Below are 26,662 nucleotides of genomic sequence, written 5' to 3' on the forward strand. Positions count from 1 at the left end.
CATTCCGCCCCCCCATCGTTGCCTCCCGGCATCCGTAATTGGCCGCTCTCTCCTCCTCCGGATGATTGGGCGGCCGCGGTGACCGCCATCCACGAGGCAGTGGCCTCCGGTTCCTGGCGCACCCCGGTGACCCGATGCTCCGCAGTCGCCTCGCAACACGCCCCGGTGATCCCCGCTTTCGCGCTCTCGCAGAACGCGTACACGGGTACAGCTAGGCACCGGCTATTGTGAGGCTGGCTACGTGCAACCGTGTCACAATTTGCTGTCACTCGTGTCAAAGCCGCCGCTTCCGCGAGGCCATCGGGTACCGAAATAGCGAAGGTGTTCGCCCGTTGTAACGGTGCGTGATTTGCGGGCGCTTTTTATACCGTGCTCCCGGCTGGCCCAGTCGCGCATCGCCTGAACATATTCCGCACGGCACCTAGCCTCGTGCTTCGCAAGGTTTGTAGATTTTCGGTTCCTGAGCGCCTTGGTAGCTTAACTAAAAGATATCATCCGCACACAGGCTCCTGGAAGCGTGCGAATGTGGTGCGTTTCAGGTCTGCTAACACACACACACACACACACACACACACACACACACACACACACACACACACACACACACACACACACACACACACACACACACACACACACACACACACACACACACACACACACACACACACACACACACACACACACACACACACACACACACACACACACACACACACACACACACACACACACACACACACACACACACACACACACACACACACACACACACACACACACACACACACACACACACACACACACACACACACACACACACACACACACACACACACACACACACACACACACACACACACACACACACACACACACACACACACACACACACACACACACACACACACACACACACACACACACACACACACACACACACACACACACACACACACACACACACACACACACACACACACACACACACACACACACACACACACACACACACACACACACACACACACACACACACACACACACACACACACACACACACACACACACACACACACACACACACACACACACACACACACACACACACACACACACACACACACACACACACACACACACACACACACACACACACACACACACACACACACACACACACACACACACACACACACACACACACACACACACACACACACACACACACACACACACACACACACACACACACACACACACACACACACACACACACACACACACACACACACACACACACACACACACACACACACACACACACACACACACACACACACACACACACACACACACACACACACACACACACACACACACACACACACACACACACACACACACACACACACACACACACACACACACACACACACACACACACACACACACACACACACACACACACACACACACAGAGAGAGAGAGAGAGAGAGAAAACAAACAGGGTAGCAGTACATGACGCGTGATCCAGAGAGTGTATGATAACGCATGCAGAAAGAATAATATATAAACTCTGGAATGGCCGTGAATGAGTTTTACGTCGTAAATTTTATCCACAAGCGGTGTAAAGCTGTTTCCACCATAAGTATCACGGGAGCGTTGCAGTCGTGTAACTCGAAACAGCAGCTGTTGAAGCGCCCCGTCATGCCGCAGATGGCTAGAGAATGGTTGCAGGCTTGGTGCGCGGTAGGGTCTTTGTTGCTAGTGGCGCTGTACTCGCTTGTTTCACTGGCTATAATTTGTAAGTAAGCATTCCCATCGCCAAAGTCAGCACGACCGCAACGCGCCTGCGTGTTGTGCGCTGCAGTTCTATACAGCCGGTATACTTTAATTACTTCGTGGTTATTAGCACTTGTTATTTTTATTTTTATTACTGCTTTATTTTGTTTCGTCCTTGCTAGTGCCGCACCTCCTCATTAGCGTAAGGCAGCGTATGTTCTACCGTCACCTTTGTTCGCCAAGAAGCAATGCTGTTGTGTGGCCTATGTGCTGTATGCGCGCCTCCCAAACTGAAAGTCCCGCGTTAAATTCCCTGCACCTTTGGATAACGTTTTGTTTTTCTTCGATATCACAGTGACGTCATCTGGGATTTTTGTGTCCAGTACTGCTGGTCAACGCCGATGCCGGGTGTCGTTGCCGATGGTCCAAATAATGCTTTCGCATTATTACCTAAATCAAGCTGCCTTTATAGATTAATCGCCTTTATCAGGATAACCCCTCTGGTTTTGTCTGTTGTGTCATGTGGCGCGCAGCGAACCAATTATGAAATCTTCCGCAATATACGCTTTTTTTCCTTCTCAATCTCGAAGGCGAAAGAATATTACGCAATAACCGCTGGCCCGTGCAACGTCTAGGCTGTCCTCTGGAGCCTACAAGGACTGCGCTTATTGAGAACGGGTTCTAAAAGCCACAGCCATTGGTGTTGAGGTCGGCCACGGTGTCGGAAGAAATTCGCTCTTTCTGGATTCCGGTGGCACGCATTCAGGAGGCAGGGGTGCCTGGGAAGCAATGACGCGCGAGCTATGCGGCTGGCCGCGGAGGCCACGCGACCGCCTTTCACTGCCGCACAATAGCCAGGCCTCCGAGTAGAAAGGAAACTAAATGGTCCTAATCTAACTCGAAGGCTTTGCAACTGTCTCACAATGCTTCTTTCTCTTCTTTTTTTTCGTTCTGCCACCGAGTCGACGCGGTCACTTAGTAGCTGCACAGCCGAGCACGGGTTAGTTGCGGTTTCGATTCGAGGCCGCATTCCCTCGTCAAGAAAACTTAAAACACCATTGAGTGTTGAGTGTTGAATCTTTTCTTTTGAATCGTCAGCAGCGCGTCTCTATCGCTCAAAGTGACTCATCACACAGATTACTAACTTCCGGCGTGCCACAAGGAAGTATTTTAGGGCCGTTTCTTTTTAACATCTATGTGAACGATATCGTGCAAAAGGAAAGCAATGCAATATACGTGCTCTACGCAGATGACACGAGCATCTTTTTCACCGGTAAAAATGTAGACGAACTAATAATAGAAGCCAAAAAAGAGCTTGCAATAATTTGGGATTGGTCAAGTAAGAACTGTTTAAAAATAAATGGCAATAAATCTAAGGCCATATTATTCATGGCCAGAGGGAAGCAAGCACAGATAGAAGAAAGGTTGGTTCTTGGGGGTGCACCCATAGAAATTGTTAAGAAACATAAAATTCTTGGCGTGACCTTTGCTGCTGACATGTCGTGGAATCATCACATTCAATCATTATCAAGGACACTATCTACGTCAGTCGGCGCACTAGCACGGTGCCGTCATTTTCTTCCAGATAGAGCAAAACTTCAAATTTATCATGCACTGTTTTCCTCTCACATAAATTACTGCACACTGGTTTGGGCCACAACCACACAAACAAATATTCAAACACTGCTCCTTCTTCAAAAGAAAGCACTTCGTTGCATTGCAAATGTGTCCTATTTACATTCATCTGCACCGTTGTTCACACGGTATAACATAATAAGCGTCGAAAAAATTTACGAGTTCCGTCTACTGTACTCATACTTATTTTCCGATGAAAAGTTCCTTTCGCATTTGCAGAAACAGAAAAGTGATTGTCGCACCCGTGGATCTGAGAAATGGCTGATACCACGCAGACGTACAAATTATATGCTACAGTCGCTCACGCACAACTTGCCGTGCTTGCTTAACAAATTACTGTCTGCAAATTTTGACGTAAGCGCATGTAATAGAAAACAGACGCGTGAAATTTTTTTCTCATCCCAGTTTTTGTGCAGCTAATCGTATTCAATGTATTTTCATTGCCTTTATGTTTTTCGTACTGTATACTTTCTTGTGCTGTGTTTTGATGTGTTTCGAATGTGTTCCGATGAGTCAATTTGTGTGAAAGTGTAACTGAACATGTGTTCAGAATTTTGTGTTGGCTATATGCTGCTGCCTTGTATGGGCATCAGGCACCCTCAAGCTGCCAATGGCAGCTTTTTTGCCTGATGACCCCCAACGAGTCGTTGGAAATAAAGTTTTGAATTGAATTGAATTGAATTGAATTGATATCTAGCTGCACACTAAAGATACGATGTCGCCGATATCTGTCAGGTACCCGTACTAAGTGGTGCTTTATGACCAACGTATTGCTTTAGCACGCAAGGCTGGTTTGCCTCACAGATTTTTTTTCCTCTTTTTTTTTGCCCCACTGGACTTTTGTTTGTCTTCCTCCTGTGCTATATCATCATCATCATCAGCCTCACTACGCCCACTGCAGAGCGAAGGCCTCTCCCACGTCTCTCCAATTAACTCTGTCCTTTGCCAGCTGCGGCCATTGTATCCCCGCAAACTTCTCAACTTCTCAACTACGCCCACCTAACTTTCTGCCGCACCCTGCTACGCTTGCCTTCTCTTGGAATGAAGCTTCTGAAGCTCTCAGGCTGACGAAATTGCTTTTGGTGCTTTTACACAGCTATAACAGCTTTTACACAGCTATAAGAGCTATATACACAGCTATAACACAGCATTCTATTCCTGTACTATGGTTGAGCATTGAGAAGCACCAAAAAGCAAATTCGTCAGCCTGAGAGCTTCATCGCCGTCCGTACCTCTTCATCGCTTTCCAGCTGTGTCGTCGACTTGTAGCACTTCTTTAGTGTCGTAGAGCCGTGATCGAAACACCTTGGCGCCCTATTAGGCGAACTTACGTGTGAATTATTTTTACCTCTGTTTGAGTGCGATTTCTGAACTACTGCTCTATGAGGCCTAACACATCTTTAGCCTCTTTTAAAAGACATTGGACATCTCGATAAGCTTTAAATTCACTTGCACGTTACCTTCATGCATTCTTCATGCAGTGAACTTCGTCAGCCCATTTGACAGACTATGCACCCCATCATTCCATAGGTTACATCAATACTCGCCATTGCATCCTTAGTACCCATTTCATGGCCGCATTTTATCTTCGTTTTTTTTACCTCTTCCACACTGCTCTCCTTCTGGCTTTATCTCCCAAATTCCCCTCCCTACGCAGAGTAGCATGCCAGCGTAATTTAAACGCCGGCTAAATTCTCTGCTCTTCATTAAAGAGTCTCTCTCTCTTTTAGCCTCTTTTACTCATTTGTCAGTGACAGGCGGTAATACTATCCTCTTCAAACAAAAATACCACCTCCGAACTGCAGTTTATGCAGTTTCTGTGGGTGCAGCAAATAGCAAACTATAACCTGTATAACCTGTATCATAGCCTGTATCATAGGGTCATAACCTGTAACGCTCACCGTAAAGATGCGTGGATGGGGGGGTCGGATGTCATGCCGTAACTGCTTTCTCACTGTCACACACCAGTGTTACACCGGCCAGCTCGGAGAGCGCGGTACTTAGGGGCGTCCTCCATTACCGATTGAGCGCTCATCGTGCCACGACATCATCTCGGCACGCCATTCGTGACGCCGTCCTCGCATCTGCGGGATCGCGCATTGTTCTTGACGTGGACGCCGGTGGGAGCGTCGGCGATGCGGGATCCCTGCCAGGCAACCTCGACCGGCTGACGTCGGAGACTCCGCGAGTCGAGTCGTACAGTGAAGGTGTATAGTTGTTGTTGTTGTTTTTTTGCTCTGTCCGTACAAGGGACTCTGGAGGGATGCCGTTCCCAGAATCGATATCCTCGAAGGGCCGCAATGCCGTCTGTGTCCAGTTTGGGTATACCACAGTGATGCTATTCTGGGCCTATAGTAGGATACAACTTTAAAAAACAGCAGTTGCTAACACTGGGCCGCGGTCCACGGCGTCTTGTATTACTCCGCTGCCCAATCGCAACAGTAAACGAAATCACCTCTTTCAAGTTTGACTATACCAAACAAATCACGTATCAAAATTCTAGAGCTGATAATTTTTTTCTTGTGATAAGCTCCTTGTTTAGGTAACGAGAAACGTTTAAGCAGCGGACTACTTTTTCGTCGTGGAGTAACTCTGTGCGCGGATGCTGAATGTGGGCGGAGCTTCACTGCAGACTTAAGTTGTACCCGGCTATATTTTGTAGCCAACTCGCTTTTTCGAGGCAGAAGAATGCATACGGTACGCCTGTTTCGTTGACTATAGGCAGACTCCTTCGGGTGAACGGACGAGCTGGCGGGGGGGGGGGGGGGGGGGGGGGGGGGGGAACGCTCGGCAGCGTGCAGCTCGCGATAGTCAAAATCGACGATTAGTTAGCTTGTGCATTTGTTGAGTACTTAATGATATGGGATCGTGGTATGGGCCCTCCTCATTAACCCTACTCTGTAGCTTCTTGGGAGCTTCTTTCATCAATCACACACAAGAGCAACAAAGAAGGACTTTCACGCAGGTCACTGTCGTCGAGCCATAGAACCCGAGAGGACCGTTAAGCAGCAAGCTGCCGTATACATAAATGGAAGAGCCGACACCAAATTCCTTACCGGCTTTTGTTTCTTTGCAAGGGAAGCAGCTCTTTGCCTCTATGCAAGGGAGGGCAGAGAAGTGCGCATTGTCGTCTGGTCGTTGACGTGCTCACGTCGAACAAACAGCGGCAAGCCATCTTCTGGCAAACTGAACAAGCTAAGTATCGAGGCGCAGACGTATCGGTGAACGTCTGAGGACAATGCACCGACGACCTCGTCTTTTTGGTGCTGCTGTCTTTTGACCGTTCCTGGAACGATGCCGCCGCTTCTATTGTCCGGCTTGGAAGACTGAATTTGTCTAAGAAAGAACAGGAAGGAGGGGTGCATTCGTGTAAGAGCAAATAAGTTATTTCCTGCTGAAACTATCAAAATAACTGTTCATGAAGACGATGCCGTTTTCTTCATTATTACTAGAATAGCTGTACGTCCGTATGAGGCGCAGAGGTCGTCAAAAGTCACCAGACCACAGGGTGTGGTTTCGAGCCTTGCGTAGCGGGCTGTTTACGTCACCGCCGAAGCTCAAAAAATCTGGAAGGTGGAGAGGAGTCTCACCTTCACTTCCGAACACAGGAGTGATTTAATAGGTTCGGAAAGTGCCGGACTGTACTGCTCGAAAGCAGACCCTGTGTCCTGGTGATTTTTGAACAACCCCTGCACCTTCTCATGGGTTGTAGGCGCTCGTTTTCGCCGTCGCAGGCATTGCAATCTAACATTCATTCATTCATTCATTCATTCATTCATTCATTCATTCATTCATTCATTCATTCATTCATTCATTCATTCATTCATTCATTCATTCATTCATTCATTCACTTAACCGTAAATTCCCGCGTCCTCTGGTTAGAAAAACTAAAGTCATCCAGGTGAGCCACATGTGAGGCCGGATTGCGCACGGTAGCGTGCCATCTACACTCAGTTGCGTGTTTCAAGTGGGCGTGGCTTATGTGAGCCTGCGAGTGGGCACTCTGGTGAGGTGGGGCGGCACGGATACCGACGCCATCTTTTCGACCAGGGGCAGCCGAGTATTCTTCACGGGTACGGCCCAACTCACTGAAACACTTCGGAAGTTCTCCAAAGTTCACGTTGCCGGCTTTCTGGTTTGAGCCGTGACTTTCTTTACTCCCTCTTGCATCCAAATGTGTTACTATTCAAGAGATTGGCTTGCCTTATCGGGGTTTAACGTCCCAAAGCGACTGAGGCTATGAGGAACGCCGTAGCGGAGGACTCCGGAAATTTCGACCACCTGGGGTTCTTCAACGTGCACTGACATCGCACAGTACACGGGCCTCTAGAATTTCGCCTTCATCGAAATTCGGCCGCCGCGGCCGGGATCGAACCCGTGTCTTTCGGGTCAGCAGCCGAGCGCCGTAACCACTGAGCCACCGCGGCGGGTACTCTTCAAGAGACGTCGGGAACAAACTGAGCCGGACCTGTATGGATCAAATACCGCGTTCTAACGACAAAGTGGCTACTCTCAGCTAAAATGGGGCTTTTATAAACAACAGAAGGAAAACAGATAGAGGTATCGACACCAGCGGCCATTTTCGCAAGTACACTGTGGCTACGCAGAGACAGTTTTGTTCGCACTGATCCCTAACGTCAGGCAACATTTCTATCCACCCCGGAGCGATGATCACCGAATCCTTTTCGGTGTTGACGTCACGGGCTTGTATGGAATGGGGGAAAATTATTAAGTGCAATTTCTTCAGCAATAAATGCGCCTTTTGCTGCCGGAAAAGCTTCATCGTGCCCAAGAAGAGCAGCAGAATAGATTTTTACGAGCAACAACAATTGAGCAGAGTTGCTGTCATTGTCCCTTGAAGGTGTATCCCATCACAGCGACTCCTTGTCTACCTTCCTAAACTATTGTTTCTCTCTTCTGCATCAACCACCTAATCCCCTGTACCTTAGGAAAAACGCCGATGTCGGCCAGCTCAGTTTAAAAAGAATTGTTGACGTTTCATCTTCTAGTACGAGGGACTAGTTCAAAATGAACGAGGCCCCCGTTTGTGAACAAGCGATTATTATGAAGGCCGCCGTGGTCGGCGCCAGTGTCGTAAATAAAATTTCAGCCGACTTCAGGGGATTCATTGATACTGTTAAGAAGAAGACGAAGCTGGCAGTGGCGCGGGACGGAGCGCTCGCGCTAGGCCAGCGGCCATTAAATCATCTCTTGTTCATGGTTCATCCCGCCTCATTCTTCGGCTGGCCGAGGAGCGAACTCTGCGGCGCCTGCAGACAGGAACTCTTCTCTGTCCTGCCATAGCAAAACACTTCGATCCGAACACAGATGGGCGCTGCCCGCACTGTGGAGAGATCTGCGATATCTTTCACATGGTGTGGGCATGTACTCAGAATCCTCACCTTCCCCCTTCCCCCACCCCCACCCGAGAGGCATGGGCGACTGCCCTCCTCAACTGCTCCACGCTGGAGTCCCAAAGGGCTCTGGTCAAGCGGGCGCGAGACAGGGCCTCGTCGTGCGGTGTCCCGGACTAAGGATACCGACGATGCAGCAGGGGTTTTTAGCCCTCAAGCTCTCTTTGAATATTAAAGTTTTTCACCACCACCACCACCACGTTACAATACCTTCAACTTCAGTACGTCCCCCTATGCGCCTTTCTCCTTCCGGGGATCTGACTAGACTTTGGCTATAAGGGTCGCAACATCGCCACCTTTAGAGGCGTAAATATTGTCATGTAGTGGTGACTGCAGTCTGGCGAGCAGGGAAACAGTGAGGATGGCTTCCAAACGAAACTCTTTATGTGGGCTGACTTGCGCCCGCAATGAACTGAATGAACTCGGCGGTGGCGTAGCAAAAGGTGAACTCGGCGGCCGTCGAAATGAATGCCCGCCCCTCTCGGCCGTGCTCTTTTTAAAGCTGATAGCGAACTTTCTAGATGAAGTTTGGAAAGTTATTTAGAACATTCTGGAACAACGTAGAATCGGCTCCGCCTGGATGCGATTAATCGAGATAAATCTAGGGGCGTCTTGCATCACAAACGAAGCGACAAAGCGGCGTGCCGTCAGCTTTGAAGAAGGAATAATCGCTAAAGAGATTCGCCGCATTATCACTAAAACTCGTTCACAACTCAAGTCCCGGTGAAAGCTGCCGAGCGTGGTACTTGTTTCTGGTGGTCGTTTCTCTCTCGCGTCTACGACGGAAGAGCGACGCTCGTTCTTTCCAACCGAGCTCGCGTGAGTCTCGCTTTCAATTTGTCTCGCTTCGCTGCGTTCTTTACACAGCAGGCTGCAGTGTTCTGTCCGCCGGATGGGTCTTGCACGCGCGGCTGCTTTGTCGCACTGCACTGGGCCAAACTGCGGCGGGGCCACTTAAGCCCGTTGCTGAAGTAGTAACCCTTCCATTGTTGGCGGTGTAGTTAAGCGCATCCGCAGCGGACCATACTATGTCCCTGACGTCTGGCTTTCTCCTTAAAACTGCAATTAGGGTTTCCGCTGTGTTGCGTTTTTCTCCGGCGCTCTTTCAGTCGTAGGTTAGCGTCATTGAGGAAGGTGGGTTGGTGCAACTTTTGAAAAGACATGTCCAACAATTTCGCACAAAAATCTTTAAAATTGGAAAATTGTAAGATAGTTTTACGGAAATATTGAAGGTAAATTGGTAAATTGCCCTTACAAAAATGCTTCTTGAGACAGTGTTGAAGTTCTCATGAGCAGACTCAACACGCCATGTTGAATTTTTGTTGTGACCAGGATGGGCTAGTGTTGGTGAATTGTTGAGGCCGAGTTGAAACTCATTGGAAAAGTGGCCACTGTGCTAGAGTTGAGCATTCTCAATGAAATTTCTGCTTTGCGTTCATGTTGAATTCATGTTGGAATTACGGGAGTGAATCAACACGCCATTCTGAATCTTGGCTGGGGTAAAAAAGCAAAAAAATCCTGGGAATACATTCGTATTGCGCTAGATGGACCGACTACCAATGCAAGTTTCGGTGGTATATTCATATTTATTGCTGCAATTTCTCGTTAACGTGAAGCCGTCATCCCCTGTGACGTAGTGCTCCTCACATACGCACAAACACGTATGTACATCAATATATATACATACATATATACACCTTAGCCCTACACATCCATCAGATAAAGAGCATGGGACAGTACTGCTCACGAGGCTATAGAAAGAACTGACAGAGTTCATCTTACGATCTTAAGTGCAGCCTCGGCTTCGCCCTTATATAGTCCTACTCAGGGGTGTGCCGACCTGCGCAGGTTGTAGACTGCCGATCAGCAAAGTTATGTCAGTTACTACTGTTAATATTTATTTATTTTATGTGTAGTAGAAGTAACGAAGTTCATATGCAACGGTCTATTATTTGACGACCTTGATTCATTCATAAACAACTTAAATAAAGCATAAATAAGCGCCCTTTTTTATGAGAGCACATACGAATCATCCGAAGTAGGTATGCCTGAATGAGCATATTGCACTTTTTTCTTTGCAAGAAAATGACTTTGAGCGGTTTATGAGAGTTTTGACGGGTGTTGCGTGCGTTCTTAATATGTGTAATGTGATCAGGTTCTGTTTACCGATGCATGTCGAAATGATTTCATTTAGTTAGGCTTAGAAACGGCTGTCTTGAGATGATTCAACTTAAGTTCAACATAAATTGCTCAATAGTAAATCTCTTGACTACGCTCAACAAAAATTCCGTGTAGCAGGTGTTGTGTAGGCTCAACATACATTGAGTTCATGTGGGTTTCCAGTTGATTCAACAGGAGCTCAACAAGGCGTCAACTGAAGCTCAAAAGTCATTTTTGTAAGGGTGGTATTTGAGGAAAGGAAATGGCGCAGTATCTGTCTCACATATCTCGGCGGACATTTGAACCGCGCCGTAAGGCAAGGGAGGAAGGTAGGAGTGAAAGAAGAAAGAGAGAAAGAGGTGCCGTAGTGGAGGTCTCCGGCATAATTTCGACCACCCGGGGATCTTTAACGTGCACTGACATCGCGCAGCACACGGGCGCCTCTTGCGTTTCGCCTGCATCGAAACGCGGCCGCCGCGGTCGGGTTCGAAGCCGGGTACTGCGGCTCAATCTAGCAAAATCTTTCTTTTAAAGTGTTTCCATCGATCACACCGAGCAGTTAAGACTCGCATAGAGAACCAATGGGCAACGCTTTTGACGATAGCAGAAACATTAATAGAGAAAAAAGTCAAGATTGCCGTCGGGGGATCGGCGGATATATTGATTGTTATAGGGAAAACTGTCATTATGTGAAAAGATTGCTTGCATAAAAATGTTTCCCGTTCAAAAATGCTTTTGTCCAGAATTGCTGGCTATGAGGTCTCGTACAGCCATCCCCTGATCTTTCTGAGATTGCAGTTCAGCGGATAGGGAGTTGCACAATACTGCAGTGCGTGCGAAACGCGACTATTTAAGCCATCATTCACGCCTTCAGGACAGTTCGGCGGGGAGCGTAGTCGAATTTAAACTGTAAAAGGAAGTTGTGGCTCAGCAGAACCTAGGTCGCCTTCCAATGTCCAGCAAAGGTCCAGGCCAAACGTTCGGGCTGCGAGAGAGCTTCACGCCTCTGAATCGTCGTCGTCTTTCACCCACACAGTTACCCACAGTGAGCGAGCACGGCTGCTACACTACAAAATGTATGCTGTTCTTGATGGTTGCTATTTTGATGGCTCCTGTAGAGTTTGGGCTTAGTTCTCACGCTCAGTTAGAGTACAGGACCCAATGGCTAACAGGCTAACGACAGTTTGCCGTCCACCCTAACCGTCCGAAGTGCAGCTGCGTTTCCAATGCGTCCGCTCTACAGCAGCGTGGCTCCCGGCCGTTACTCCGATTGCCGTCTGGGCCAGTGCATGCGGCGCCGCTCGTTCCAGCGCAGAAGAAAAGGAGGGATGGGCTGTGGCAGGTGTTCGTAATCGGCGTCCGTAATGAGTGTCCGGCGCCCCCCGAAGCTCGCCCCAGCAACTGGGACAGGAACAACAATGGACGTCAAACCGACGACCCCTTCTTCCGAGAGGCTCCCCTACTGCCTTGTACGTTGCTCGCCGTTTTGCAACTGGACCGCGCACGAACCGGCAAGTGGCCATTCAACGCGGGGCGCTTGGCCATTTTGCCCGCTCGCGTTTATCGTCACTCTCCGGAGACCGCCAGGGCCTTGCTGGTAGGTGGGTGGGTGGTCGTTTTTTTTTTTCTTTTGTTGTTGTTGTTGTTTTCAAATCCGCGCTCTGTTCCTTGCCAGCCACATTCTACGTGGTTCCATTCGCCCAGCGCGCGCCGTTTTACGCTTGTTTCTAGAGCAGTCGACAGGAGTGTTGTATCGTGTTCTGCCCGATCTTGTGCAGAGGCCAGCTAACCCGTGCGAAATGGTATTGATCGTTGGCGCTTTTTTTTTTTGCTTATTTGTATGTGTGTTTGCTTCTTCATTTATTTCTAGTTCTACTTTTTCGCCCTTGTGCGGAGGCCAGGTAACGTGGCCGAAGTGGTATCGCTCGTTGACGCTTTTTTGTTGTTGATTTGTTTGTTTGCTTGTTCATTTATTTCTACTTCTTCTACCTTTTCGCCCTGGGGTATTAGGCGCGCAGTTTCACCGGCATGTCCGCTGCTCTCCAACTTCACTCCGAATGACTGCCTTTGAGCATCGCAATAAAACTGGATCAGAGCTTTCTCCTGGAGCGCATTATGCCTTCGTCTTTGTTATCTCTTTAATGGACATCAACGGGTGCGTGTTTCGAAATCACTTTTCGCACCGTCAAATGTCTCCCCATGCATTAAAAAAAAACGAATAAAGTAATAACGAAAGCGAAGTGGGTCTCTTGCGCACACAATAGCGCATAACCTCGCGCCATGACCAACTCTACACCCGAGTGACCCCCTGCCGTTGACGGTTTATGTTTTTCGCTTTGTTTTGCTTTTTTTTCAGCATTGCTTCCAACGGTTGGCCGCCTATACGTGGCCGCCTTTGGCGCACATATCTGTCGATCATTCGTCATAGGACACGCGTGGAGTGGGCCCGTCAAGCACCTCGGTGATTTTCGCCTCCAAGCGTGACAGAGAAATGAGTTTGGGTTCTCCGTTGTTCCGCTATAGTGCGTCCCTTTTTTCCGAAGCGAAATTCGCCGCTCTATATCAAGGGCGAGATTTTTCGGAGTCGCGCGTGCGTGTCTGCGCGCTCTGTTTATGGTTTCAAACCTGCGCTTTCTCGGCCGACCTCCGAAGAAGGGCCGAAAAGCGCGTTTTGAGCCGTGAAACAGAACGCGCTGGCACACGGGGCGCTTTTCTTCGGAGGCCAGTCAGAGAAAGCGCGGTGGTTCGTTCGATCTCGAGCTGACCCGCGATGCCTGGCGAACGTGGTCGTGCTGCCGACGCGGCGAAATAGAATTTCCGGGTCGACGACGCCCGGCGCGAAATCGCTCACCTCGACGTGGACCCGAGATTGCATTGTCACGAGCATACGCGCGCAGGAGTGGAGAGGAAATCGGAGCAGGGAATAGAATGGCGGCGAAATTCGTTCGGCTATGCGTTTCGGCGCGAAAAGTTTGCCTTCTACTTTTTCTTCTCATTGTTTCTTTTTTCCTTGACTGCGAAGAACTCTTAGCGCTACATTGGATGAGAAATAACTGAAATACTGACTCGTATACATGGCACAATTCTATGCCGAAACATATTCTGATCACTGTGTGCTGCAACAAGCACGTGCTAGAGGTACGTGCTAGAGGTTAGATGCGGATCTTAGGAGGTGCAGATGTTAGACGGAAAATTAAACGTAAAGCCTGGAAGAACGGAAAGCTGGGCAAGTTCGTTTGTGTTATCCGCCGTAAATGCGTGAAAAAGACGAAGCCAGAGTTTGTCGATGCACGTGTTAGCAAACCTTCATTATCACTGGTTAGCCGCGAAACTTCCTGTCTGGAGAACGTACTTTCTGAAGGAAGGATACGATTTAGTGATGAGGCATTGCTTCTTTTCGTTTTTTTTTTTGTTTCTGGATTGTTTGTTTCCTTGTTCTTGTGGATGGAAACGGTATGAATGTACGTGTGCTTAATAACTCACCAGATGAAAGTCAGCGCTCGTGTTCTCCTGCTTGTTCTGTCTTCTTCTGTTTCGTGTTGTTTACAATGGATAAAAGTGAAAAATCTCTGCAATCTCTGCTCAGTGGTCACGGCTCTCGGCTGCTGACCCGAAAGACGCGAGTTCCATCCCGGCCGCGGCGGCCAAATTTCGATGGAGGCGAAATTCTAGAGGCCCGTGTTCTGTGCGATGTCAGTGCTCGTTAAAGAACCCCAGGTGGTCGACATTTCCGGAGCCCTTCACTACGGCGTCCCTCATAGCCTGAGTCGCTTTGGGACTTTAAACTCCCATAAACCATAAACCATCAATGTGTACACTAGTTCGAGCTTCAGTATTTGTGTTCGTTGCTTCCTTAAGTCTTCGCTTACTCTACGACCTGAAGTAGTAGAACCACTGCCACGCCTCCACCATCCGTGGAGGCGTGGCAGTGGTTCGGCCAGCTACAATGGCCGAATAGGAATAGAACCCTCGCATTAACCTATTAGTCCACTTTCTATGGCATTCTCCGTTTCTGGCAAGGTGTAATCACGAAGGCAGGCTCGGTTATTTGGCTGTGACATTTTCTTTTCCGGTAATGAAGGAGAGGCGGAGTGCAATTCAGGTTAATACCGCGAAACGACTGCACTGACCTCGGCAGTGTTTTCCACGGAACACAGGCCACAACAATGCGCGCTTGCCTTTTCTCAAGCGTCGTTTCGAGAAGGGGAGCCCCGAACCGGCTCCCTAATACGCGCGCTGTGTTTCGCTTTGTATTCGACTGTGCTAAAGTGGGCTCGTGGTTTCGTACTTTTTCATCCAGTTTTCTGCCTCAAATCTTTTTTTTTTCTTTACGTGTAGACAGCAACAATGTAGTGAGCTTATTTTAATGTCCACAAACTCCAACTGCCGCAGACCCGGGTCACTGGCTCAGGCGAAGCAGCGGCCTTAGTTTGCTGAGGCAACGTTTACAGACGAAGACCAGTCCTCTTGTCGAAACGTCGGCTCAGCAAACTGAGGCTCCTCCCCCATAAGCCTTTTGTTCACTTTGTTTTGTGATGTCATTCGTTCAATAGGAAAACAAGCTTTGCATCACTTGCTCATTCAACCTCTGGCGGCACTAGTTAACATTGATAAGGAAGTCGTCGGGCCCCTCCATTTTAACGGGACACTGCAACCGAAGGAAGTTAGAACTTAACCGTAAAATCTAGTACGAACACAGGTGCCAGCAATGTGACCGTGCGCCAAGACTTTTATGTCACGGTGACCTCAGCGTACACTTATATCTCAGCTCCTATTAGTCGCTGTTCGGCTAACCTTCCTGATAAAAATGGTCCATAGACTGCAGACTTCTATAGACACCTTTAGCATACCGTATACCGTGTTACCGCTACCGTTACCGGAGTAGCGGGAGCCCGCCCACCGGCGGTGAGCAGGCGCTGATTGGCTCCGACGCTGCGGGCGCGAGCACAGCTGCCGGGTATGTGGCGCCATCTGGTGCCGTCAAGGCAATTTGCGCATGTGCATTGGCTGCGCTCAGGCTCCCGGTACTCCGGTACCGGTAAGGCTAACATGGTACACGGTATGCTAAAGGTGTCTATAGACTCTAGTGCCTTCCGATAGGCATTTCTTTTTGTCTAATCATAGCCTATGGAATGTTTATAAACAAAAGCGCACTGAAAGCGTATGCCCATAAATATATACAATGTTGAGAGATTCTCCATAGACTCTCTATATGCCCCGTCGCGGTGGCTCTGTGGTTACGGCGCTCGGCTGCTGACCCGAAAGACGCGGGTTCAATCCCGGCCGCGGCGGCCGAATTTCGATGGAGGCGAAATTCTAGAGGCCCGTGTGCTGTGCGATGTCAGTGCACGTTAAAGAACCCCAGGTGGCCCAAATTTCCGGAGCCCTTCACTACGGCGTTCCTCATAGCCTGAGTTGCTTTGGGACTCTCTATAAGTGTACGCCTGTAGATTTGACTCAGTGGTAACCTCAACAGTCATGCAGCCATTGCGGAATCAGGGTGTAGAAGAGTCCTATGTTATAACACTGGAAGACATCTATAACGACTGCACAGCTACCATAGTACTTCATAAAGTCAGAAATAAAATTCTAATAAGGAAAGGTGTCAGGCAGGGAGACACGATATAGCGAATGCTATCCACCGCCAGTTTACAGGAAGAGTTCCGAGGCCTGGATTGGGAACAGTTGAGTATAAGAGTTAATAGAGAATGCCTAAGTAATTAGCCATTCGCTGATGACATTACCTTGCTAAGTCACTCAAAACATGAGCTGCAAAGAATGATCAATGAATTGGACAGGCAGAGCAGAACGGTGGGTCTTAAAATTAACATGCAGAAGACCAAAGTAATTTTCAAGAGTCTCGCAAAGGCCCGGAACAGCAGTTCACAATTGGTAGCGAGGTGCTGGAAGTGGTAATGGAATATGTCTACTTAGGGCAGGTAGAGGCAGCTGGTTCGGATCATGAGAGGGAAATAAGTAGAAGAATAAGATTTTTCCTGGAACTATAAGGTGTAAGCAAAGGAAATTTTCTGCAGATTTCAATTAATGTCTTTTCCATGAATGGAGCTTAAATCAAGAGCATAAGTCAGTTTGTATTTTCATGACTAAAAGAAAACAATTCATGGGCGGGTATTTTATTGCGCCAAGAATGATAGAAAACATAACCAGTAAATTTTTCTCTGAAAGCTGATAATTTTAGTCCCAGTTGTGTAGAACAATTGTTTTTACTGCCTTGCAAGTTACCGAGACTGCATTCACTTGATTTTAAGAAAGAGGTAATCTTTACTTTAATTTTTTTTTCACTAATATACCTCTTTCTTGGTTGGTTTATTGGTTTATTGTGGTTTAACGTCCTGAAGCAACTCAGGCTGTCAGGGACGCCGTACTGAAGGGGTGCACTCACATCGGACAGTACACCGGCGTGTAGAATTTCGCCTTCATCGAAATTCGGCCAACGTGGGTTCGATCCCGGCCGTGGCGGTTGAATTTCAGTGGAGGCGAAATTCTAGAGGCCCGTGTGCTGTGCGATGTGAGTGCACGTTAAAGAACCGCAGGTGGTCGAAATTTCCGGGGCCCTTCAATGCGGCTTCTCTCATAGCCTTAGTCGCTTTGGGATGTTAAACCCCTATAAACGAATAAACCATCCAAGAAAGAGGTATATTAGTGAAAAAAAAATTAAAGTAAACAACACTATACCTAAAATTTTTATCTCGTTTTGAGCTCTAATACAAGCTGCGTCCATTATAAGGTTGCTAGCATATTTCATCACCATAGCTTTTATCACAACTACTTTATGGGTAATTTCCCAAAACCATCAACCTTAAATCTTCAGGTGCGCACAAAGTGGCCCCTTGCGGAGCTGAAAATCAAATTATTTGGCCTGGAGACTTTCCACCAGCGCTGTTCTCGTTCAAACGCAATAAGCTGACGACAAAAATATTTCGTCGCAAAACTCAGCTCCGTTTTTCGACTGGCTGCCTTTCCCGTAGCACACAGTCTATCCTCCGCTGGCAAGCGCACCATTCCTTCGCATGCCTCAGCACAGGGCCCCGCCGTTGCCAGGTAGGGTGGTGGTAGTGGAAGCGCACACACCTAACCCAGCGGGCGACGGGGCGGTGTATTTTCTCCTATAGCTTGAAAACAATAACTACAAAACAAAAGACATTCGGTGGCGTGCGCAGCGTCGGCACTTCGGCGACAACAAAGCTCCGCGTCGAGCTCCTTGTCGCCCTCGGAGATCTAGTAATCCTCGACACGGTGCGGCTGCTGCCGTTACTCCTATAGAAGCACGCGTACGGAACATGGACGGGAGGAAGCCGTTGGCAAACGCTGCATTATAGCTGGGAAGCAGCGGCGAGGAGCTCCGCGCGTCAAAGATTTATGTGTCCTCGGAATAATCTCATCGGGGGCCTCGCCAGCGCTCTGCACGGCTCTCCCTTCTGAAGTGCGTAACCTGTTTGGAGGTTTTTCTCGGAAAGCGGCGTGAAATCTGCTTCGCGCGAAGCGCATCTTCGGCAGGTATACGAGGAGGCCGCGCTAAGCGCATACACGGCGCAAACAGGTGCGGCTGAGTGGTGGAACCACGATGGCGCTAGTGGAAAGTGTTTGTTGAGGCTACGACCACTCGCTGCGTAGAAACATCGAGGCAGGGATGAGGGGTAGCCTTTGAGGTAGGAGTGGGTTCTAAGGGCCTCACGGAAAGGGTAGTTGAGTCCTGAGGAGTTGATAATGTTGTCTCGGTGTTTTCCTTTCTTACGCGCGGCAATTTCGACTGAAAGCGAAACTGGGAATTCCGAAGACACTTAAGCTCCGCCTTAAGGGTACGACGCGATAGGGTTAATGGGGCCCTTCAGCGCCCTTCAATCCTTTTTGCATATCACTTCGGAGACACCGACACTCCTCTTTATTTTATTTCATTTTATTTTGACTCCTTTTTCCAAGTTTTCTTCTTTACCACAAGACACACAAGGCTTCCCTTTAGCCAAGTTTAACAAATGTTTCTCGATGGTCAAAACTAAAAGGCCGGAGTTTTCACCACCGAAAAACATTTTTTAGATTTTCTATCATGTTTCTTCCACGTAGCGCCTACCTAGGTGCTGTGTAAATAGATCTGTTTGGTGTGTATACGCACACACACACACACACACACACACACACACACACACACACACACACACACACATATATATATATATATATATATATATATATATATATATATATATATATATATATATTCTTGTGTATACCCTGAGGAAGGACGGTCCTCCGTCCGAAACTGTCGGTATTAAATTAAGATAATTGCAAGGTTGTGACCCCTTCTTCTACAAGTCTTCCTGGCCCATTGAACGACAAGACCTCCTGCAACTACTATATATATATATATAATATATATCGTTTCTTTACATAACCATTTAGAATAAATGCCATGAAAGAAAAGTTTCACGGTGGTCAAGCGACATCGCGCCCAGCTGACGACCCAGGCTGCAGCGGTTCGAGTCCCGGTGCGACCCCATTTTTATTTGCAGCGCAGTTGATTTTCCTTCTTCAGAGGCACTACGCGATGGTGGTGGAATGACGTCAAGACCCTGTAGACCAATGAGGAACTGTGCGGTGACGTCATCAATGTCCTACTATGGGATCGCTGCGGGTTGTTTAATTACCCGCTCGAGGTCATGTGGTTGTGACGCCACGACCTTCTCGACCAACCCCTTTTTTCTTGACACGCCAACGCCAGCTGTGGCGATTTCTTAACGGTACCCTTAACGCTGCAGCGTTACACGGAACGTTTTTCAGCAGCAGCTTTATCAACAAGTCTCCAGCCTGGTTTGCGATGTCGTGGGCGACGGTAAGAGAATAAAGGGGGCGAAGCGCGGACGGGCTGCGTCTGGTCAAACTTCTCGGCACCAAGCAGTGTCTTTTGGTTCCTCTTCAGTCGACGAGCTCTGCTTTGTGACGCCATGCACAGAACAAAACTGATAAAATGAAGACGGACCGATTGACCTCCAGGTCGCAGAGTGAAATTCCGGCCGCGTTCCGATGGAGGCGAAAAGCGAAACATGCCCGCTGCGGTGATTCGATTTTCGTGCACGATAAAGAGATCCAGGGGGTCGAAATCAGTCCGGAGCCGACATTCCAGAGTTCAGCGCGAAGGATCGTGGGATGATCGTCTGCCACCGCTACTTCCGCTTCCCATTTTTCTCCCACTGCTTGTATGCTTGTTCGCAGTCGCTGGGTGGGTACATCGTTTATTAAGGCGAAAGCCTTTAATGGCTCATACTGTCGTCCGTTAGCAGAGGGTGTCACACGCGTTTAACTCGGGAACTGAAAAAGATAGAAGAAAACCAATGATTGCTTCAGATAGAGGAAGAAAAAATGAACCTAGAAGCCGAGTTTGATGACTGTATATTAGCTAGTTAATTAATTATAGGCAAAAATGTCGAAATTGCGTCGAAATAGCGCGGACGTCGATATAGCCACGGGAACAGTGTGACGTCACATACATCGGAAGTCGTCATGGCATAGTGTCCTCGGCTTTCCCCTCGCAACATTTTAGTTGCCAAAGTGTCCTCGCAATTTTTTGTACTAATTTATTTGTGCTGCAAAATAGTTGATTCTACTGCGTCACCGCAAGACCAACGCGACGTCGACTGTGCGCTGCTTAGTGATGTGTTCTTGGACGAAACGCGACCTGAAATGCAGCCAAAATAATAAAAAGCCTGAGAGGCTTAATTTCTATGAGCATGCCTTGCATTGCGCTGAGGCCCGCGAATCGCGTAGCCATGGCATGTATGGCTCGTTTGCAAAACAACTGGCTGCCTTTATTCATAATGTGAGGAAAATGTATCTATCGTTTACTCAACTTTACAGGTCTCAGTACGTCGCAGTGCGGCAAAATACGAACATGTAATGACTGATGCAATAAACGAATTCCAACGCACCTGAAACTAGCTGCAGCGCATATGCATCACCCCAATACACTTCGGGATTGTCGATTTCTGCGTTCACGTCATGCGCATATAGGCACCTCGCGTTGATCCTGCGATGATAGAGTAGAGTGAGCGGCGTCGGAGCACAAATAGGTGAATAAATGGTATACCAGCATGAAGCTGGCACTGTGACTGTGGCGGAACACGGCGACGGCGATGAAACAAGCAAATATTGAGACAGGTGGCAGTTAATGATTGGCCGCGAGAGAGCAACCTCGGTCGCACAAGTACCCGTAGGTGGCATCACCTGCCATCGCGGAGCAGTGGCGCATCGCTTAGCCAGGAGGGGTACGAGGACTCCCTGCCCTTATAAAAATGGTTTATAGAAAGTCTATAGACTTCTTGTAGACACTATTGCCTTCTTATAGATACTTCTCTTTCTCGATTCATACTCTATAGACTGTATATTGACAAAAGTCTACTAAAAGTGTATGACCATAAATCTATAGATTGTCTATAGACTGCCTAAAGGATCTGTATTGCCTGTTTACTATTCTCGGCCTCCGCGGAGGCTCAGTGGTTATGGTGCTCGGCTGCTGACCCGAAAGACGGTGGTTCAATCCCGGCCGCGGCGGTCGAATTTCGATGGAGACGAAATTCTATAGAGGCCCGTGTACTGTGCGATATCAGTGCACGTTAAAGAACCCCGGGTGGTCGAAATTTGCGGAGCCCTTCACTGCAGCTTCTCTCATAGCCTGAGTTGCTTGGGACGTTAAACCCTATAAACTAAACTGTTTACTATTCTCTAGGATTTTTCTATAAAGTCTTTATAGACAGAAGTCTATAGACATTCCATAGACTGTCTGAAAATATTTTATAAGGGTGGAATCTATGAATGTAAAAACGAGAATGATCAATTTTGCATATATGGGCATTAGGCATATGGGCATACGGTCGTCCGTTAACAAAGCGTGTCAAACGCGTTTAACTCGGGAACTAAAAAAGATAGGAGAAAACCAATGGTTGTTTCAGATGGAGGAGGAAAAAATGAACCTAGAAGGAAAGTTTGATGACTGTCGATTATAGGCAAACATCTCGAAATTGCGTCGAAATAGCGCGGACGTCGATATAGCCACGGGAACAAAGTGATGTCACATCCACCGGAAGTTGTCACGGCATAGTTAATATTGTCACAGAATGGTCAGAAAAATGTCGAATTAGTGTCAAATTAGATGGAGAAATGTGTAATTAAGAGTAATTAACTCTTAAGATTCCCGTAAGACGTATAATTTGCGTATCGATATAGCCATGGGAGCGGTGTGACGTCACATCCACCGGAAGTCGTCACGACATAGTGTCCTCGGCTTGCACCTCTCAACACTTTAGTTGCCAGTGTCCTCGAAACTTTTTCAGACAAATTGCGAATTTTCTTATTTCTTTTTTGAATTTGAGAATTACTTTTGTGTGTTATATGGAAAGAGTAGTCCTAGTTAGAAAACAAGAAAATAAACTGCGTTTGTCGCGCGTGATCATGGAGTTATCAGTAAATAAATCCTCCAGCTGTGTTCCATCTAATATACCTCACGACTGTACAGTGGCGGCCACTGAGGCGCCAGTGAATACGTGTCGCCGCTGGGCGAGGCTTTCATAAAAGGACTCAAATACTTGGGACAGTTGACGTTAGTCCCATAAGGTTTTTACATACAGGGTGTCTTATTTTAGACTTTACAGAATTCTTAAAATAGGATTTGTGAGTTGAAAGAGCGTTTTTTTGTTTTTTGTTTTTTTTTTGGGGGGGGGTGAGGGCATAGCATTTTCAGTCTTGTAATACATCAGAATACAGCTAAGACGCGCAAACTAGCAGGCTAGTTAAGTAATGTTGAATAGTTGGCTTTTTAATTATTACTGTTAGGTTTCTTAATTACTGAGATGCGTGCAGCACACGGTAAGTAATATCCATATCAGTTTTTAGAATTTTGAAAACACTGCTACCGTCGGCGCTGTGTCCCAACAAATTCTCGCTACATCGCGCCAAAATGCACGCGCTTTCGAGAAGTTTGGTTTGGTTTATTGGTTTATTGGGATTTAACGTCCCAAAGCAACTCAGGCTATGAGGGGACGCCGTAGTGAAGGGCTCCGGAAATTTCGACCACCTGGGGTTCTTTAAAGGCCCACTGCCCAGGGTCCGGACATTTTTGAAAAACAAGCCCACTGCATAGATGAGGCATCGAAGATAACCTCCGCAAAATACTAGAGCCATGCGCGCCCCGAAAAGCTGCGAAAATTCAAATCAAAGCCCGCTCGTTCTTTCCTTCAACAAAAACGGGCCCGGCCCACTACTCTGAACCCCGCTGACGTCAAGGGGGGCTACTTTCGCTAAAGGCACTCCATTGGTGCATCGTTCTGACGGGAGAAGGTTGGGCGTAGCCTTGGCGTCGCGTCGTCTGCACAAGGCTTTCCGCAGCGCCTTCTGTTCTGGCTCATGCCTACAAACCCGCATGAAGGAACAAAAAAAAAAACTGCGGAGGGAGCGTGCGGCGACAGCCTTGAACCCTAGCCATAAAAAGTAAAAAATAGTAAAACTGAGGGAGTTGGTTCGCCCCCCCCCCCCCCTCCCCCCGCCGTGATCACCTCACGAGACGCTCTGCGTACGCGCTCCCCTCTCAGATTGTTTTCTTCTATGCAAGCCCTCCAAAACAAGGTTTTAATTACTAGTGCAGCAGAGCCTTTCCCTCGCTCGCCCACTTGACCGCTCCGCGCACACACCGCTTATCTTTCGTGCATCTTGCGTACGCCTTGACTCCAATGAATGACATATGCTTTGGAGCGGAGAAAAGACACAAACACACAGAACACAAACACGCATGGAGAAAAGCAAACGGGCGGTTGCCGGGTCCGCGCTTCGCCGTGTGTTTCGAACACAACCGACTTCCGCCCCTCCGCTCGTGAAACGGTGGGGAGGCCTAAAAGAAAATGAAAAGGTGGCTCGTTAACTGGGAATGACAAACAGATGTATGAAAGGATGCGCTCGCTAACAAGTCCAGGTGGTCGAGCCGATCGCGCCTCTCGATCGTTCAGTGTGAGGAGAAAATGCAAAAACCAAGAAAAGAATTCTATTGAAGGCGGGGCCATGACGTCGCCCTGTGACGCACTCCACAGACACCACGCCTCCGGCTTACACCGGAGAAAGAAGGGGTGATTTTGCCTTGCCGAGCCTACTCGACGAGGAGCGGGAGAGAAAAATTTCGAGGAGGGAATGGAAGGAGAGGAGGCTCGCTGCCCACCCCATAATCCCAAACACTCTCTACCTCACTTTGAGCGAGCCTCCTCTCCTTCCATTCCCTTAAAGGGCCCCTGCCCACCCCATAATCCCAAACACTCTCTACCTCACTTTGAGCGAGCCTCCTCTCCTTCCATTCCCTCCTCGAAATTTTTCTATCCCGCTCCTCGTCGAGTAGGCTCGGCAAGGCAAAATCACCCCTTCCTTCTCCGGTGTAAGCCGGAGGCGTGGTGTCTGTGGAGTGCGTCACAGGGCGACGTCATGGCCCCGCCTTCAATAGAATTCTTTTCTTAGTTTTTGCATTTTCTCCGCACACTGAACGATCGAGAGGCACGATCGGCTCGACCACCTGGACTTGTTAGCGAGCGCATCCTTTCATACATCTGTTTGTCATTCCCAGTTAACGAGCCACCTTTTCATTTTCTTTTAGGCCTCCCCACCGTTTCACGAGCGGAGGGGCGGAAGTCGGTTGTGTTCGAAACACACGGCGAAGCGCGGACCCGGCAACCGCCCGTTTGCTTTTCTCCATGCGTGTTTGTGTTCTGTGTGTTTGTGTCTTTTCTCCGCTCCAAAGCATATGTCATTCATTGGAGTCAAGGCGTACGCAAGATGCACGAAAGATAAGCGGTGTGTGTGCGGAGCGGTCAAGTGGGCGAGCGAGGGAAAGGCTCTGCTGCACTAGTAATTAAAACCTTGTTTTGGAGGGCTTGCATAGAAGAAAAAAAATCTGAGAAGGGAGCCCGTACGCAGAGCGTCTCGTGAGGTGATCACGGCGGGGGGAGGGGGGGGGGGGCGAACCAACTCCCTCAGTTTTACTATTTTTTACTTTTTATGGCTAGGGTTCAAGGCTGTCGCCGCACGCTCCCTCCGCAGTTTTTTTTTTTTTCCTTCATGCGGGTTTGTAGGCATGAGCCAGAACAGAAGGCGCTGCGGAAAGCCTTGTGCAGACGACGCGACGCCAAGGCTACGCCCAACCTTCTCCCGTCAGAACGATGCACCAATGGAGTGCCTTTAGCGAAAGTAGCCCCCCTTGACGTCAGCGGGGTTCAGAGTAGTGGGCCGGGCCCGTTTTTGTTGAAGGAAAGAACGAGCGGGCTTTGATTTGAATTTTCGCAGCTTTTCGGGGCGCGCATGGCTCTAGTATTTTGCGGAGGTTATCTTCGATGCCTCATCTATGCAGTGGGCTTGTTTTTCAAAAATGTCCGGACCCTGGGCAGTGGCCCTTTAACGTGCACTGACATCGCACAGTACACGGGCCTGCAGGCAAAGTAACCTCTCCAGTGCACGTAATTCGCCGAAATAGCCAAAATTTGTTAGGCCACATCGTCGAGGGTAAACGCGTTTTCGAAATTTTAAAAACTGACATGGATATTACTTACGGTGGGCTGCACGCCTCTCAGTAATTAAGGAGCCTGACAGTAATAATTAAAAAGCTTACTATTCAACATATCGGAGGCTTTTCACATTCACTCATTAGGCAGCTCATGTGTAAGCCTACCATCGCTGGCTCTATTCCCACAGGAGATCGCTTTTCTTAATCAGTGATGATATCCCGAATGTATGCTATGTCATGTTTGCACCGCATTTTTCTTTTATTCCCTTCTATGCTTTATATTGCCGTCCTCTTTCGCAATAAACCATTCGGTTGTTAGTCCAGCGCATGTGTCTGTCTCTTCTTCCGTCCCGTCTGTCAGCGCTGTTTCGTCGTGCCATTCAAAATGAACCAACCAGCCTGACGCAGCCCTCTCCTTGGATTACTTAACCAGCCTGCTAGTTTGCGCGTCTTAGCTACATTCTGATCTACTCCACCGCTGAATATGCTATGCCGTAAAAAGCACTCTTCCAACCCACAAAGCCTATATTTAAAAACTGTGTAGTCTTAGATGAAACTCCCTGCACAGCGCTCTCTATAGCACCCGTATACGCAAGGTTCTTATTATATCCGGCTACGCGCCGGGGATTAGCTAGTAGTGCCGGCAAGAAATACTCCCCCTGAGCTTCTGCAGGTTCCAGAAGCAAAATGAAGAAACTGTAGGAGAAAAAAAAAATAACGCCAAGATAACGTCAAAATGGGAGCGAATCGTTACGCAAGAGGCAGCACGGTTTTCATTTCCTCGTCGAAAGCGAAGAGTCTTCCAAGCGCGCTGTAGCAGCGCGCGACCGGGCGTGTTTTATTGCGCCGCCAGCCTTCTCTAAAGCGAGGCTGGAGCGTCGTCAGCCTCCTTGCTTTGCATCGTCTGCTCCGTATCGGTTGCTCGCCTGCTTAGCCGTCTGCTGCCTCGTATATCCGTCTGCTCGACGCCGCTTTGGCCGTCTGCTCCCGCGGCGTCCTTCTCGTCTGGCGCAGCTTCGGCAACGGCAGATTCCAACGGCGGCACGGAATACGCCGCGGGGCGTCAAAACGCAGCAGGAAACGATCTAAATGACAGTTTTTATCCCGTCACGTGCGATGCGCCGCA

General features: G+C 48.5%; 1 protein-coding gene across 7 annotated transcripts in view; it reads left to right on the top strand.

Moving 5' to 3' along the window:
* The window catches only part of sick (sickie), a 973,111-nt gene that overhangs the window by 644,582 nt on the left and 301,867 nt on the right, over nucleotides 1–26,662 (top strand). The window lies entirely within an intron of this gene.

Source organism: Amblyomma mixtum, chromosome 4, assembly GCF_055824585.1.
Source record: "Amblyomma mixtum isolate Tamu chromosome 4, ASM5582458v1, whole genome shotgun sequence".
In the NCBI taxonomy this organism is placed as follows: domain Eukaryota; kingdom Metazoa; phylum Arthropoda; class Arachnida; order Ixodida; family Ixodidae; genus Amblyomma; species Amblyomma mixtum.